The following is a 13741-nucleotide window of genomic DNA, read 5'->3' as shown; positions in this document are numbered from 1 at the left end:
GAAATTAATTTAAACATCACATTAATCTAATTATTAATTAAATAATAATCACATGGTCACATCACCTCAAGCAACCCGACAAAAAGGGTCAACATCGACACAAGATTCTAACCACCACGTATGCTACAACACAACTGACAAGGTGAGCAACTAAGCCTAGAGTATGAGAGAGAAACACATGCGATCTTCGACTATTGGATATTGTTGAGAAGTTTGCTGGAATGATGTGTTGTCATTGATGTCAACATAGTCCTCTGTGTATTCTAGTGTTGCAGTCAGATTGGATGGGTTGGTTTGATCAGTGTGTTGCAGATGAGTTATTGCGGATTAAAGGGTTTTGAGATAAGTATCTCTACTTGATTCAACAGGAGTTTTAGAGGTTCACATGGTGATTTGATCGAGTTATGTGATCCGGTATGAAGGTTGGTTTTTTCAGTTGTTCGTGTTATTCAGTGTTCTGGATTCTGCTCTGCATTGGTCTAGAATTGCAATATCTTGGTTTACAGATTTGGCAGAGTGCTTGGGACATTCATATGTGTCCTCAATTCAGATGGTATGTGATTTGGAAGTCCACAAGTGAATCTGTCAGTTTGACAATCAATATAGTTGGTGTTCTTGAGGTTCGGTATAATGATGATGAAAATTCTAGTAAGTGGCAATGTTGCAGTTGTTGTTGTGGTAATCTATGATGCTTGTGGATGTTTCTATATCATTTTCTATCCATGTTTATGGTTTGCATTGATCATTGTGTGCATTATTGATCATTTTCTTGTTTCGGTGGTGTTCTTCATGTTATGTGATATTCATGTTGATTGTAGCATGTTGCAGATTTTCAAGGTGTAATTCTTGGAGGTGCTTCTTGTTTGCAATATTGATTTAGGTCTAGATCATATCTTAGCAGATATTGTTTTCATTTGCATGCATTGTTGTAGCATGTGAGGTTATATGCTTTGTAATTTGTGTTGAATGTTGAGTCGACCTTGAAATATATGTTGATGATTTGTATAAATATATGTAATAATCATGTGGGAGATGTATTTGCGTGTGTGAATATTGATTTGATCTTTCAGTAGTAGAGGAGAAGTGCGAAGAAGTGTGAAGAAGTGCAAAAGAGCAGAGTTTGTCTTATGTGCTTAAATGAAACTGTAACCTGGCATGAGGAGATGCTATTTCATCAGCTCATAATCGTCCAGATGTAATCCGATTGTTTTTGTAAGGCAATGAGCCTTCCCAAGGGTTGTAGCCCTTCTTGTTTTGTGATTTGAGCAGTGAGATCTAGGCAGTATGCTTGAATGCATGTGCATCCCCCATTGTAATATTTCATTTACTCCTAACAGGGTATTATCTCATTGTGGGTAGGTTCCCACCATGGTTTTTCCCTTAATCGGGTTTTCCATGTCAAAAATATTGGTGTTATGTGTGTTATTGAGGTGGTGTTGATTTGTGTTTTCACTGCTAATTATCAGATCTGAATTTGTATTTGAGTTTAGTAAAGTTTGTGAGCAAACCGATTCACCCTCTTCTCAGTTTGCTGCATTGTTGCCAACATCGACAACTTGCCATTGGGATAGGACACACTTAGATCCGTGAGGCCAGGTGGAGTCGATGTTTGGTACCTGCAATCCTGCAACCACCACTAAAACACAATACAATACATATATACTATATATACATCATGATAAATAGGCAAGTGAAAAGAGAATCACAACACCATATCATACTCACAATGAGTGATAAGGCATCGCCCTTTTCATGAAGATAGTCAGCCAATAACAACATCAATGCATCATATGAAACCATAATCAGGAAATATGGGTTAGAATTATCATAACATCATTAATCATATAATCCACATAGGAACATCAAGTGCATATAATTCATCCAATGTAAACCATCTATCAAGAAATCTAGAATGTATCATCAATCATAGGTCATCCAACATCATGAGTCATATTGAATATCCATCATCATCAATAAGCACTTATAAACCATCTAATATAGGTCCATCATTCAGATGAATCATCAAATAACATATATCCACATAAGGTATCTAGCATCATCAATATTATCATAAGCGAGGATAGAGTTATAAGTAGTCATCAAAGAATCAACCATATGTCTAAACAAGTCTATCAAAGCATAAATCAAAATGTTAGTCTAGGAGGGACACTACAACAAATCTCTTCATACCCGGAAGGCCAGGAAATACAATTATGAGATAGAACATTGTCAAACATATTTGTAGTAGATTTTATCACCTAAAATATGAATTGAGACAATGTATAGAAATTATAAGAACATCCTCCAATCCACAATAATATAAACAATTATGTAGAAAAATGTGAAACAATTTCGGGATCAATCCTGCCATCCAACCATACTGCCAACCAACTGCATTTACCAAAAATATCTGCTACAACACCAAAGACCTGAAAAGATAGAAGTGCAACATCTACAACACATACAAGATATGTCCCAAATTGCTAGACCATATCATTAGCCATGGAGGAATGTAGAACATTCTCCTAGATAGTCCTCAAAATACATTCCTACATTTTCATAGTTCAACCAACCAACCAAAACAACCTTGTAGCTATTGGGAAAATGGTGTCTCAACCTTGCATTTACATGAGGTTACTATTTATAGTAAGCCTTTTTTTTTTTTATCATGAAATGGTACAAAATTTTCTCCAAAGCTTCAGATTGGCTAGATAAGCATGCTGATAAATTTTTGTTGCAAGATCATAACTAGTTTTGAAGATATTTAAGTTTTCATTTTTGAAGGGTGCGATGAAATGTTAACTTTAATTTTGATAACTTTAGAGGCTCAAAAATGCCTTGAAAAGTGGGTTTAATCAATTCAATGGGTTATGAGGTGATAGAACACTTCATTAGATTTCTGATGCTTCAAATAGTTTGTTAATTAGACACCCGGTTCACAAGTTATGGCCTCTAGAAGTTTGGACTCCTGAAATAGAAAATATAAAATGCATTAAACACATAAATGAGTTGTAAAAGGGAGATCCATGTGCTGATATGTGTTTTGACACATCATAGGTCATCTGGACTCGAGATGAGGTTGAATCTACTTTATTGGGTGGTTTTCATCCATGGTTTTGTAATACCGTTTCACAGTTTCTTGTATTGTATCTCCTATATATGAGGTGTGTGAGATAGAGGTTGTGTGTAAGAGACTTATGGCTATTGAGTTACCTTTAAATCTTTAGTTGGTGGTACTCTTGTGAAGATATTTCTCTGCACGTATATTCTAATCTATTATTAATTTCTAAATAATACATTGGAAGGCTTTTGGAGTATGGGGTTTTTCTCCAAAAGGGTTTTCCCCACGTAAATCATCGTGTTGTGGTATGCATGCTATTATGTCTATTTTTGTTAAGTTTTTATAATTGTTGTAATGGTTTGTAAATTTTTTTGCATTACCCTCCTCTCAAGGTTAGTGTAGGAAGTTGTTCCGCTACTTAACTTCCGTACAATTGGTATTAGAGCCTGATCACCTTTAGTTTTAGTTGTTGGTTGTTGGGTTTTTTGAGCCAATCTAGATTTGAGTGGGAGCTTGTGTAGAAGATACTTTTTGATCTTGTTGTAAGAATTTTCAGATGGAATTTTTTTTAGGGAGAATAAAGGTGGAGAAATTTTTTGAAAGTAATTTTGAGATGTGGAAAATGAATATGGAGGATCTGCTAATAGATCAAGATCTGTTGGATGTTGTCGATGCGAATGTCTCAAGACCCTCACATCCTACTACAACTACTCAATATGATGTTATGAATCATAAAGAAAAGGTTCTAATTAGATTGTGCTTGACAGACTCTATTCTAATTAATGTCCACAAAGAGACCTCAACAAAGAAGCTGTGGACTAAGGTTGGCGAGATGTATCAAGCTAAATATTTATTGAATCAGATTTTCTTGAGGAAGAAATTGTACTCTTTGAGAATGGAAGAGGGTGGATGAATAACAAACCACCTAGAAGCATTTAATATGTTTATGTCTCAATTGGTATCTATTGGTGTTAAGATGGATGATGAGGAGAAATACAAGAAGCATGAGAAGCGTAATAATCCAGTAGTAAATAAGGACACATCCGTAAGGACTGCAAAGAAGAAAAGAAGAAAAATAAGAAGTTTAGTTTTGATTCTAAGTCTGTTAAGGAAGATGGTGACACATTCATTGTAGCTTTGGCTACTCATGTAGGTAATGATGCATGGTTAATTGACTCAGGTGCATCTTTTCATATGACTTCCAATAGAGATTGGTTATCTGAATGTGAAGAATTTAATGGAGGTAAGGTGTACTTGGGTGATAATTCACATTTAGATATTATTGGTCATAGTAAAGTTAGAATTAGGTTCCCCGATGGTAGAATAAAAAGGATTAGCAGTGTGTTGCATATCCTTTGATTAAAATGAAATTTATTATTTGTGAGAAAACTAATAGATGCGGGTGTGCAAGTAGTATTTTGTGATGCAGGATGTAAGGTGATTAAGGGTGCTATAGTGATTGCTAGAGGTGTTAGGTTCAACACTTTGTATAAGATAGAGGCATACATTGTTGAGTGTAATAGCACTTTTGTAAAAAGTAAACATGTGGATACTTTGTTAGAAGATTTGAGGGTTTCACCTTTAGCGGATGGACATGGGTTTTGGGTACCTAAGGGTTCTCTTTCTTCCAAAGCAAATTTACCTGCAGAGAAGACTATGTTATGGCACTTGAGACCTTGCCACATTCGAGAAAAAGGTCTAAGGACCTTTAAAAATAAAAAAACTTGTTGAGGGTTTGAATGATTGTAATCTTGAATTTGATTTCTATGAGCATGCATTTATGGAAAACAAAATCACATTCAGTTTTATTTGAGTTCTCATTAATATTGTGGTGTTTTGGATCTTATTCATTCTGATGTGTTTGGTCTTGTAGATGTTTCTTCCATTAGAAAATCCACATATTATGTTTCATTTATTGATTATTTTAGTAGAAGGGCATGGGTATACTTTTTAAAGAGTAAATCTAAAGTTTTCAATCATTTAAAAGAATTTAAAGCAACGGTTGAGTTGTATACTCAAAATAAAATAAAATGTTTGAGGACTGATAATTGCAGTGAATTTTGCTCTAATGATTTTGATAGATTCTGTAAAGACCATGGAATTAATAGACAAAAGATAACTTCATATTCTCCACAACAAAATGGAGTTGCAGAAAGAATGAACATGACACTGATAGAGAATTCTTAGAGTATGCTGCGTGGTGCTAGTCTAGAGAAAACATTTTGGGCTGAATCTATTGCCACTGCTTACTACCTTCTTAACAGGTCTCCTATATCAGCTCTTGTTGATAAAACACCTATGGAAGCATGGTCAAGTCACAAGCCTTCATTGAGACATCTTAGAGTTTTTGGTTGTGAGGCATATGTACATGTGCCAAAGGAAAAGAAAACAAATTTGGAGAACAAGGTTGTGAAATGTATCTTCATCAGGTACAATTATTATGTGACAGGATACAAGCTTTAGGACCCTATTGCACAAAAGGTAGTACATAGTAGAAATATTATTTTTAGAGAAATTAAGTCTCCTTCTATTACATTGCAGCTAGAATAGAATAAACAAGAAGATGTGATTCAATTCCCTTCTATTCCTGAAAGAGTTGAATCAAGACCACTTGATAGGCAAGAAGTCGAGGAGAGCTAATCTAGCTTTGAATATTTATAAGAGGAGGAAGAACCTCCAACTTAGCTTGTTCGAAGGTCTAAAAGACATAGAAAACCACCTGAAAGGTATTCATCTGATGATTGGTGATGTATTTTTTCTTTGAATACTAATATGGATGAACCTAGATCTATAGAAGAGGAATTAGGTATTAATGATGCAAAATCCTAGAAGATTTCTATGGAAGAAGAAATGACAGCTTTGAAAAAGAATAATACATGGGATCTTGTACCATTGCCTGAAGGACAAAAAATTATTGGTTGCAAATGGATATTCAAGAAAAAGATTGGTTTAAATGGAGGTATTGAGAAGTATAAAGAAAGGTTGGTTGCAAAAGGCTACTCTCAAGTTGAGGGTGTTGATTATGGTGAGATATTTTCTTTTGGTGCAAAAATTACATCCATTAGATTTTTTTTTTCTATTGCCGTTGCTTATGATTTAGAGGTTGAGCAAATGGATGTGAACACTTCTTTCCTTCATGGTGATTTGGAGGAGGATATTTATATGACACAACTAGAGCACTATATGGTGAAAGGTAAAAGCATTTTGGTCTGTATATTTAAGAAATTCTTATATGGCCTCAAAATGAGTCCTAGGATGTGGTACTAGAAATATGTATGTTGAGTTTTGGATTTGAATGTTCTAAATCATATCACTGTGTTTATTATAAATTTGATGGTGATCACTTCCTATACATTGCATTATTTGTTGATGATATGTTATTCATTGGTAAAGGGAAAGGTATGATTTCAGAACTAAAGTCTTAGCTTGCTGTTAAATTTGAAATGATAGATCTTGGTATAGCAAAACACATTCTTGGGATGTAAATTAGAAGAGATAGAGTGACTAGAAATCTATGGATAGGCAAAAGTAAGTATGTGAATTTAGTTTTATGGAGGTTCAACATGCAAGATTGTAGACTATTATGTGTTCCCTTTACATTTGGAACAAAATTATCTGTTTCAGATTTTCCTACATCCCCATTAGAGATGGAAGACATGAGAAGAGTTCCTTACCAAAGTGCACTTGGAATTTTTATGTATGCTATGGTTTGTACTATATTAGACATTTCCCAAGTAGTGAGAGTTCTTTCCAGATATATGTCTAATTCAGGTAGAGTTCAATGGGATACAGTCAAAAGAGTCTTTAGATATTTGAAGGGTACCTCAGAGTATTCTTTGTGTTATCATGGTAATTTGGTGGGAGATGCAATATCCCTTGATATTCATGGTTATGTGGATTTAGATTGGGCAGGTGATATTGATAGAAAAAGATCCACTAGTGCTTATATATTTACTTTATTTTGTGGTCCAATTAGTTGGATGAGTATGTGACAAGCTGTGGTTGCTTTGTCCACTACAAAAGCATAGTATATGGTAGCTACTCATGCTTGTAAAGAAGCCATTTGTCTTAAGAGCCTTTGTTTAGATATTGGAATAAAATAAGGTGCATTGATAGTTTATTATGATAGTTAGAGTGTGATCTGCCTAGCTAAGAACCCGATATTTCATGCCCAGACCAAACACATTGATGTTCAATATCATTTTGTTAGAGATATTGTTGAAGATGGCATGGTGAAGGTGGTTAAGGTAGAAAATTTAATGAATGTTTATAGATTCTTTAACTAAGGCTTTGAGCACAAACAATTTTAGATGGTGTTCAAAGTTTATGGGCCTCGTGGACCCTAGTAATTAATTTATTGTGTAGATACTCCCTTTGCTCTTGCAAGGCATTTGACAAGTGGGAGAATGTAGAGAAAATGGTGTCTCAACCTTGGATTTACATAAGGTTACTATTTATAGTAAGTTTTTATTTGAGCATGAAATGGTGCAAAATTTTCCCCAAAGTTTTGGATTGGCTAGATAAGCATGCTGATAAATTTTCATCGCAAGATCATAACTAGTATTGAAGATATTATAGTTTTCAATTTTGAAGGGTATAATGAAAGGTTTAACTTTAATTTTGAGGAATTTAGAGGATCTGAAGTTCCTCTAAAAGTGGGTGTAACCGACATAGAAGATTACAAGGTGATATATCACTTCACAAGCTTTTCAGTGATTCAAATGATTTGTCAATCAAACACCCGCTTCACAAGCTATGGCCTCTGGAAGTTTGGACTCTTGAAATAGGAAATGTAAAAATGCATCAGACACATAAATGAGCTATAAAAGGGAGGTACACATGTTTATGTATGTTTTGACACATCATAGGGAATCTAGATTAGAGATGAGGTTATCTCTACTTTATTAGGTGGATTTAGCCCATGGTTTTGTAATATCGTTTGGTGGTTTCTTGTATTGTATCTCCTATATATGAGGTGCATGAGATAGAGGTTGTGTGTAAGAGTCTTATGGATAGAAAGTTACCTTGAAATCTCTGGTTGGTGGTACTCCTGTGAAGAGCTTGCTCTGAAAGTATATTGTAATATGTTATTGATTTTTGAATAATATATTGGGCGAATTTTGGAGTGTGGAGTTTTTCTTTCGAAAGGGTTTTCCCCATGTAAATCATTGTATTATGGTATGCATGTGATTATTTCTAATTTTGTTAAGTTTTTGTAACTATTGTAAAGATCTATAAAAGTTTTTGCATTACTCTCCTCTCAAGGTTAGTGTAGGAAGTTGTTTCACTACTTAAATTCCTTACAGTAGCACCATTTTCTCACACATGAGAAAGAAAAGAGATAGAACAATAGCCTATAGTATGCATAGAACCATCAACATCATATCCACTTCATCACCATGCTTCTAATCCTCATCTTAATATAATACCATCTACGCTAACAACAATTTTGAACTTCAATACCATCACTGTTCTTCAAAATAACACATCATCATCATCATAAGCATCATCATGACACCACAATACTCTGAGTATATATATCAACACCTAATTTAGGGTTTACATCTAACCATGGAATTCATCATGGCTTAGGCAACATCTCAACACACAATTTCACATGAGACATCAATGACAACAAATCAGTCTTCAACAATCTCTTGCACAACATTTGAGGGTTGACATCAATGACAATACTATAGTTTGCAACATTTATTGCAACACCAAGTAAAATAAGCACATAAGCACTAGTGAATCATCTTCTGTCAACATGACCTATGCAATTTAAATCCACATAATGATGAGTATCAAAGGAAAATTGTTTTCTTATCAAATTACCATGATATCACAAATAATACTCTTAGATGCACATATATTTAAAGACTTTTTTAATTTCATCTCCATGAACTCTACTAGGATTAGAAATACATCTATACATTACTTTCATTGTTTGCGTAATGTATGTTCTAGTGTAGACCATAGCATGAATTAAAATTCTAACTACATTATGGTAAGACACTTTGTTCTTGTCTTCAATCTCTGATGCGAATGCGAGACAATATGAAGTTAAATTTGTTCCAACTATAAAAGGAACATACATCGGTCTACAATATTGCATGTTAAACCTTTGTAAAATTAAATTGACATACTTACTCTCGCCAAGCCATAGGATTTTATTTACTCTATCTCTTCTGATTTCCATCCCAATAATATACTGAACCACAATATGGTCTTTCATTTCAAATTTAGTTGTAAGTTTAGACTGTAGTTTTGAAATAAATTTTTTCCCTTGACCAATAAATAACATATCATCAACATATAAATTTGAAATGAATAGGAAATGATCACTATTCATTTTATAACAAGCTTAGTGATTTGATTAGAATGCTCAAACATAAAAGTCAACACATATGTGTCAAATTTTTGGTACCACATTCTCAAACTCTATTTGAGGCCACACAAAGATTTTATTATTTTACAAACCAGATTACTTTTAGCTTTCACCACGTAGCTCTGTGGATGTGTCATGCAAATATCCTCCTCCAAATCATCATGAAAGAAAACTATTTTCACATTCATTTTCTTATTCTTTAGATCATAAACAACAATAGAAAACAAGAATCTAATGGAGGCCATTTTTGCAATAGAAAAAGATAAAAACCTTATCATAATGAACACTCTCAACTTGAGATAACGTTTGACAACCAATCATGTTTTGTACATCTCAATACCTCCATCTACATAAATATTTTTCTTGAACACCTAATTTCAACCAATATTTTTTTTCCTTTAGGCAATAGTACTACATCCCATGTATCATTTTTTTTAAGATGCAATTTCTTCATCTATAGGAATATTTCAAAATTATATATAATTGATACCTAATGCCTTTAGTACAGATTTGAGTTCATCCATTTAGTATAAAAGAAAACAACATTTCCAATCAACGGGTGAATGCCTTTCATGTGGTTTTCTACGAGTTGTAGACCTTTGAAGAAGTTGAGTTAGAGGTTCTTCCTCCTCTTTTGAAGATTGAAAATAGATGAACTCTCCTTAGCTTCTTGTCTCTCTAGGGGACCTTGATTCAATTTTTCTCTAATATAAGAGAAAAATCCATAATCATTATTAGTCCTTCAACATTTTATTTTCTTTCTAGTTTTTAATTCAACCATTGTAATTTATTTTTAAAATCAATTGAACATGTCAAATTTACTATTAAATTTTTTTATCATGTCCTTTTACTATAATAATAAATAAATGAAATATAATATGTGGATATTCCAATAGAAGGAACATGTAGAGGACTAAAATCATTAGAATTAATAAGATCCAACATACCAAAACATTTATGAGAACTCAAATAAAAATGAACACGACTTTGTTTTCTATAAATGAAATGCTTTTAGTAATCAAAATCAAGATTACACTCATTCAACTCTTCAACAAAGTTTTTATTTTTCAATGTCCTTAGATCCTTTTCTCTAATACAACTTAGTCTTTGGTGTGATAATATAGTCTTCTTTGTAGGTAATCTTGATTAATGATAAAGAGAACCCTAGGGCACCCAAAATCCATAACCATCCATTTAATATGAAATTATCACCTCTTCTAATGAAGAAGCGGTAGAATTTATTTTCATAAAAGTACTATTGCACTCAATAGTGCATACATTAAGATTATATAGTGTTCCAAATCTAACACCTCTAGAAATCACCATAACACCTCTAGCCATCTTGAATCCTACATAAAAAAGTCTATTTCCATACTTTCATTTGTTAGTATTCTCATAGATAATAAATTTCATGCTAATTCAAGGATGTGCAACACACCATTAATTCTTTTTATTTTACCATCAAGAAACTTGATTCTAATTTTACCACAACCAACATTATTTAGAAAAGAAACACCATGGAAGTATGCCTGAGCTCCATCAAATTATTCATATTTAGAAAATGAATCTTTATTAGAGGCCATATGAAAAGATACACTTAAGTCAATTAACCATACACCATTACCTACACGAGTGACCAATATTGCAATGAACACATCACCATCTTCCTTCTTCGACTAAGAATTAGAATCAAATTTCTTCTTTTTCTTCTCCTTTTTTTTATTGCACCCCTCATGGAATTTTATAGATGTACCATAGTTCTACCATATAACTTTTGAGTTTCTAGGATATTTGGATCTCCCCTTGGACTTGGATTTATAATGCTTTTCATCCGTCTTTCCTTTCCATTACATTTAGGGCCTCCTTGATATTGATGGACACCTTCACCCTCATTTATTTACAAAGAAAAGAACCCATAACATCTTCAACCTTCAATATAATTCAAGTACTCCCAATAGCCATAATAAGAGAATTCCACAAATCAAGCAAAGAACAAAGCAAGATTTGACATTTCTCCCCCTCATCCATTTTTACACCAACTAATTTTAATTGAGCCACCAATATATTGAATGCTTCTAGGTGGTCTATAATTCACCCACCCTCTTCCATTCTCAAGAAATACAATTATCTTCTTGAAAGAATCTTATTCACTAAATATTTAACATAATACATCTCACCAAGTTTCTTCCACAGTTTTGGTGCATAGGCCTCTTCATGGACATGAACTAAAATAGATTTTTTCAGGAACAATTTAATTAAGCCCTTGGATTTATGATCCATAACATCATATTGAGAAACCAAAATAACATCAACATGCCTTAAAACATTTATCATCAACATCATTCCATAGTTCTTAATCTATTAATATATTATCCATCTTTAGCTTCCACATCTCAAAATTAATGCAAAATTTTTTCTCTAGCTCTATTGTATTTGATGAAATTTCTATCTAAAAATTCTCACAACAATATCACAAAGTATCATCTACACAATCTCCCACTAAAATAGATTATTTCAAACAAATCAACAACCTAAAACTAAAACCAAAGGTGATCAAGATCTAATACCACTTGTAAGGAAGTTGAGGTAGAGGAACAATTTCTTACACTAATCTTAAGAGTAAGAATTATGCAAATTTTTAGATCTTTGTAATAGTTACAAAAATTAAACATAAATAAAAATAAATACCATTCATACCAAAACACAATTATTTACATGGGAAAAACCATTTCAAGAGAAAAATATTAGAGGATAAAAGATGTCCAATATATTATTCAAATATCAATAAGTTTACAATATACTTTGAAAAGAATTATTTTTCAAGGCTATCACCAACCATAGATATAGAGGCAACTAAATAGCTATCAAAATCTCATACACAATGCATAATCTAATACATAACCATAATACAATAACCTCATGAAATAGGGTTTCATACAACATAATCTTTTTTCTATATTTGTGATCTAATGATGAACAATTCAAATTTACAATGTTTGCAAGGTTGAGACACCACTTTTCCTAGCATTCTTCTACTTTTTGAAAACATTGCAAGAGAAATGAGAGTATTTACACCATGATTTAATTTCTAGGGGTCAAGAGACCCATAGACTTTTAACACCATCTAAAATTATTTGTTCTCATAGACTTCTAGTTAAAGAATTTACAACATTCATCAAAGTCTCTATCTTAACTAGCTTCACCATGCCATCATCAAATTTATCTAACAAAACAAATATATTATCTTGTTGTAATTGCAAGGTTGAGGTGCCACTTTACCTTACAATTGGAGCTTTGGTGGTGATTTGAAATATCTAATTGACACTTGTGACATGATCATTTTTTTTGAGCTTTTGGTTATTGTAGTATTGTGTTGGAGTCCAATTGGCATATGATGATTGTTGTACACCTATTTGAGATTTGTATGAGACTACTTGAGATATCCTGTTCTTGGAGATCATGTTTGTAGAGGGTTACTCTCTGATGAGGTTTCAATAGGAAGATTGATGAGCCTACACCTAGGGTCGAGATGAGTTCAATATGGACTATTATGGGGACTATTCTTGGAGTGAGTCATGGTGGCTTGGTTATCTTGGAGGAGTACTCTTATCCCCCTCTTGGTCCTCTTGATGATAAATAATTTGAAAGGTATTGAGAACCTTTATTTAAGATGCATTTAAGGATTGTATTGCATGAGCTATTTTTCTTTTGTCTTCTAACAAGAATGAGTTGATGACTTATTTGAGGAGAGTAGATGATAGTTTTGGATTGTATTCCCTTGGTTTAGATAATGGAATATTTGATTTGATCTTTCTTTGGTTCTAGAGGCTTACATATTAGTTATGGTTGGATGTGAATAATGGTTTTTTATTTTGTGTTTGTTGAAAGAGATCACACTTATCACAGCTTGAAAAATTAGAGGTGTTGTAGATGAACATGCTACATGTTTAAATTTGTAGGTTCTCACTTTGGTCTAGTACTCCTTCCTATTAATGTTCACATGAAATTAGATTTGAGGTTTGAGTTGAGCTATATGATCACTATGTTTGTGGTAAGGTGTTATTACTCAACATGAAGACTCTTTGATTACATTTATTTATTTAGTGTAGATAATTTTGGTGATTTATGGATACTAGTGGTCAAAGTTGTATTGCATTATATTTGTATGTAGTTCTTGAATATATTTTGTGGATAATCCTTGGCAACTGTAGCACCATAAATTGTACACCTTTAATTAAGGTGTCCAATTTCACATTCTCCTAGCACTCATTTTAGTATTTCCCATTACTCTA

This window comes from Cryptomeria japonica, chromosome 5 (genome assembly GCF_030272615.1).
Source record: "Cryptomeria japonica chromosome 5, Sugi_1.0, whole genome shotgun sequence".
Classification (NCBI taxonomy): domain Eukaryota; kingdom Viridiplantae; phylum Streptophyta; class Pinopsida; order Cupressales; family Cupressaceae; genus Cryptomeria; species Cryptomeria japonica.
This window is presented reverse-complemented; position numbering follows the sequence as displayed.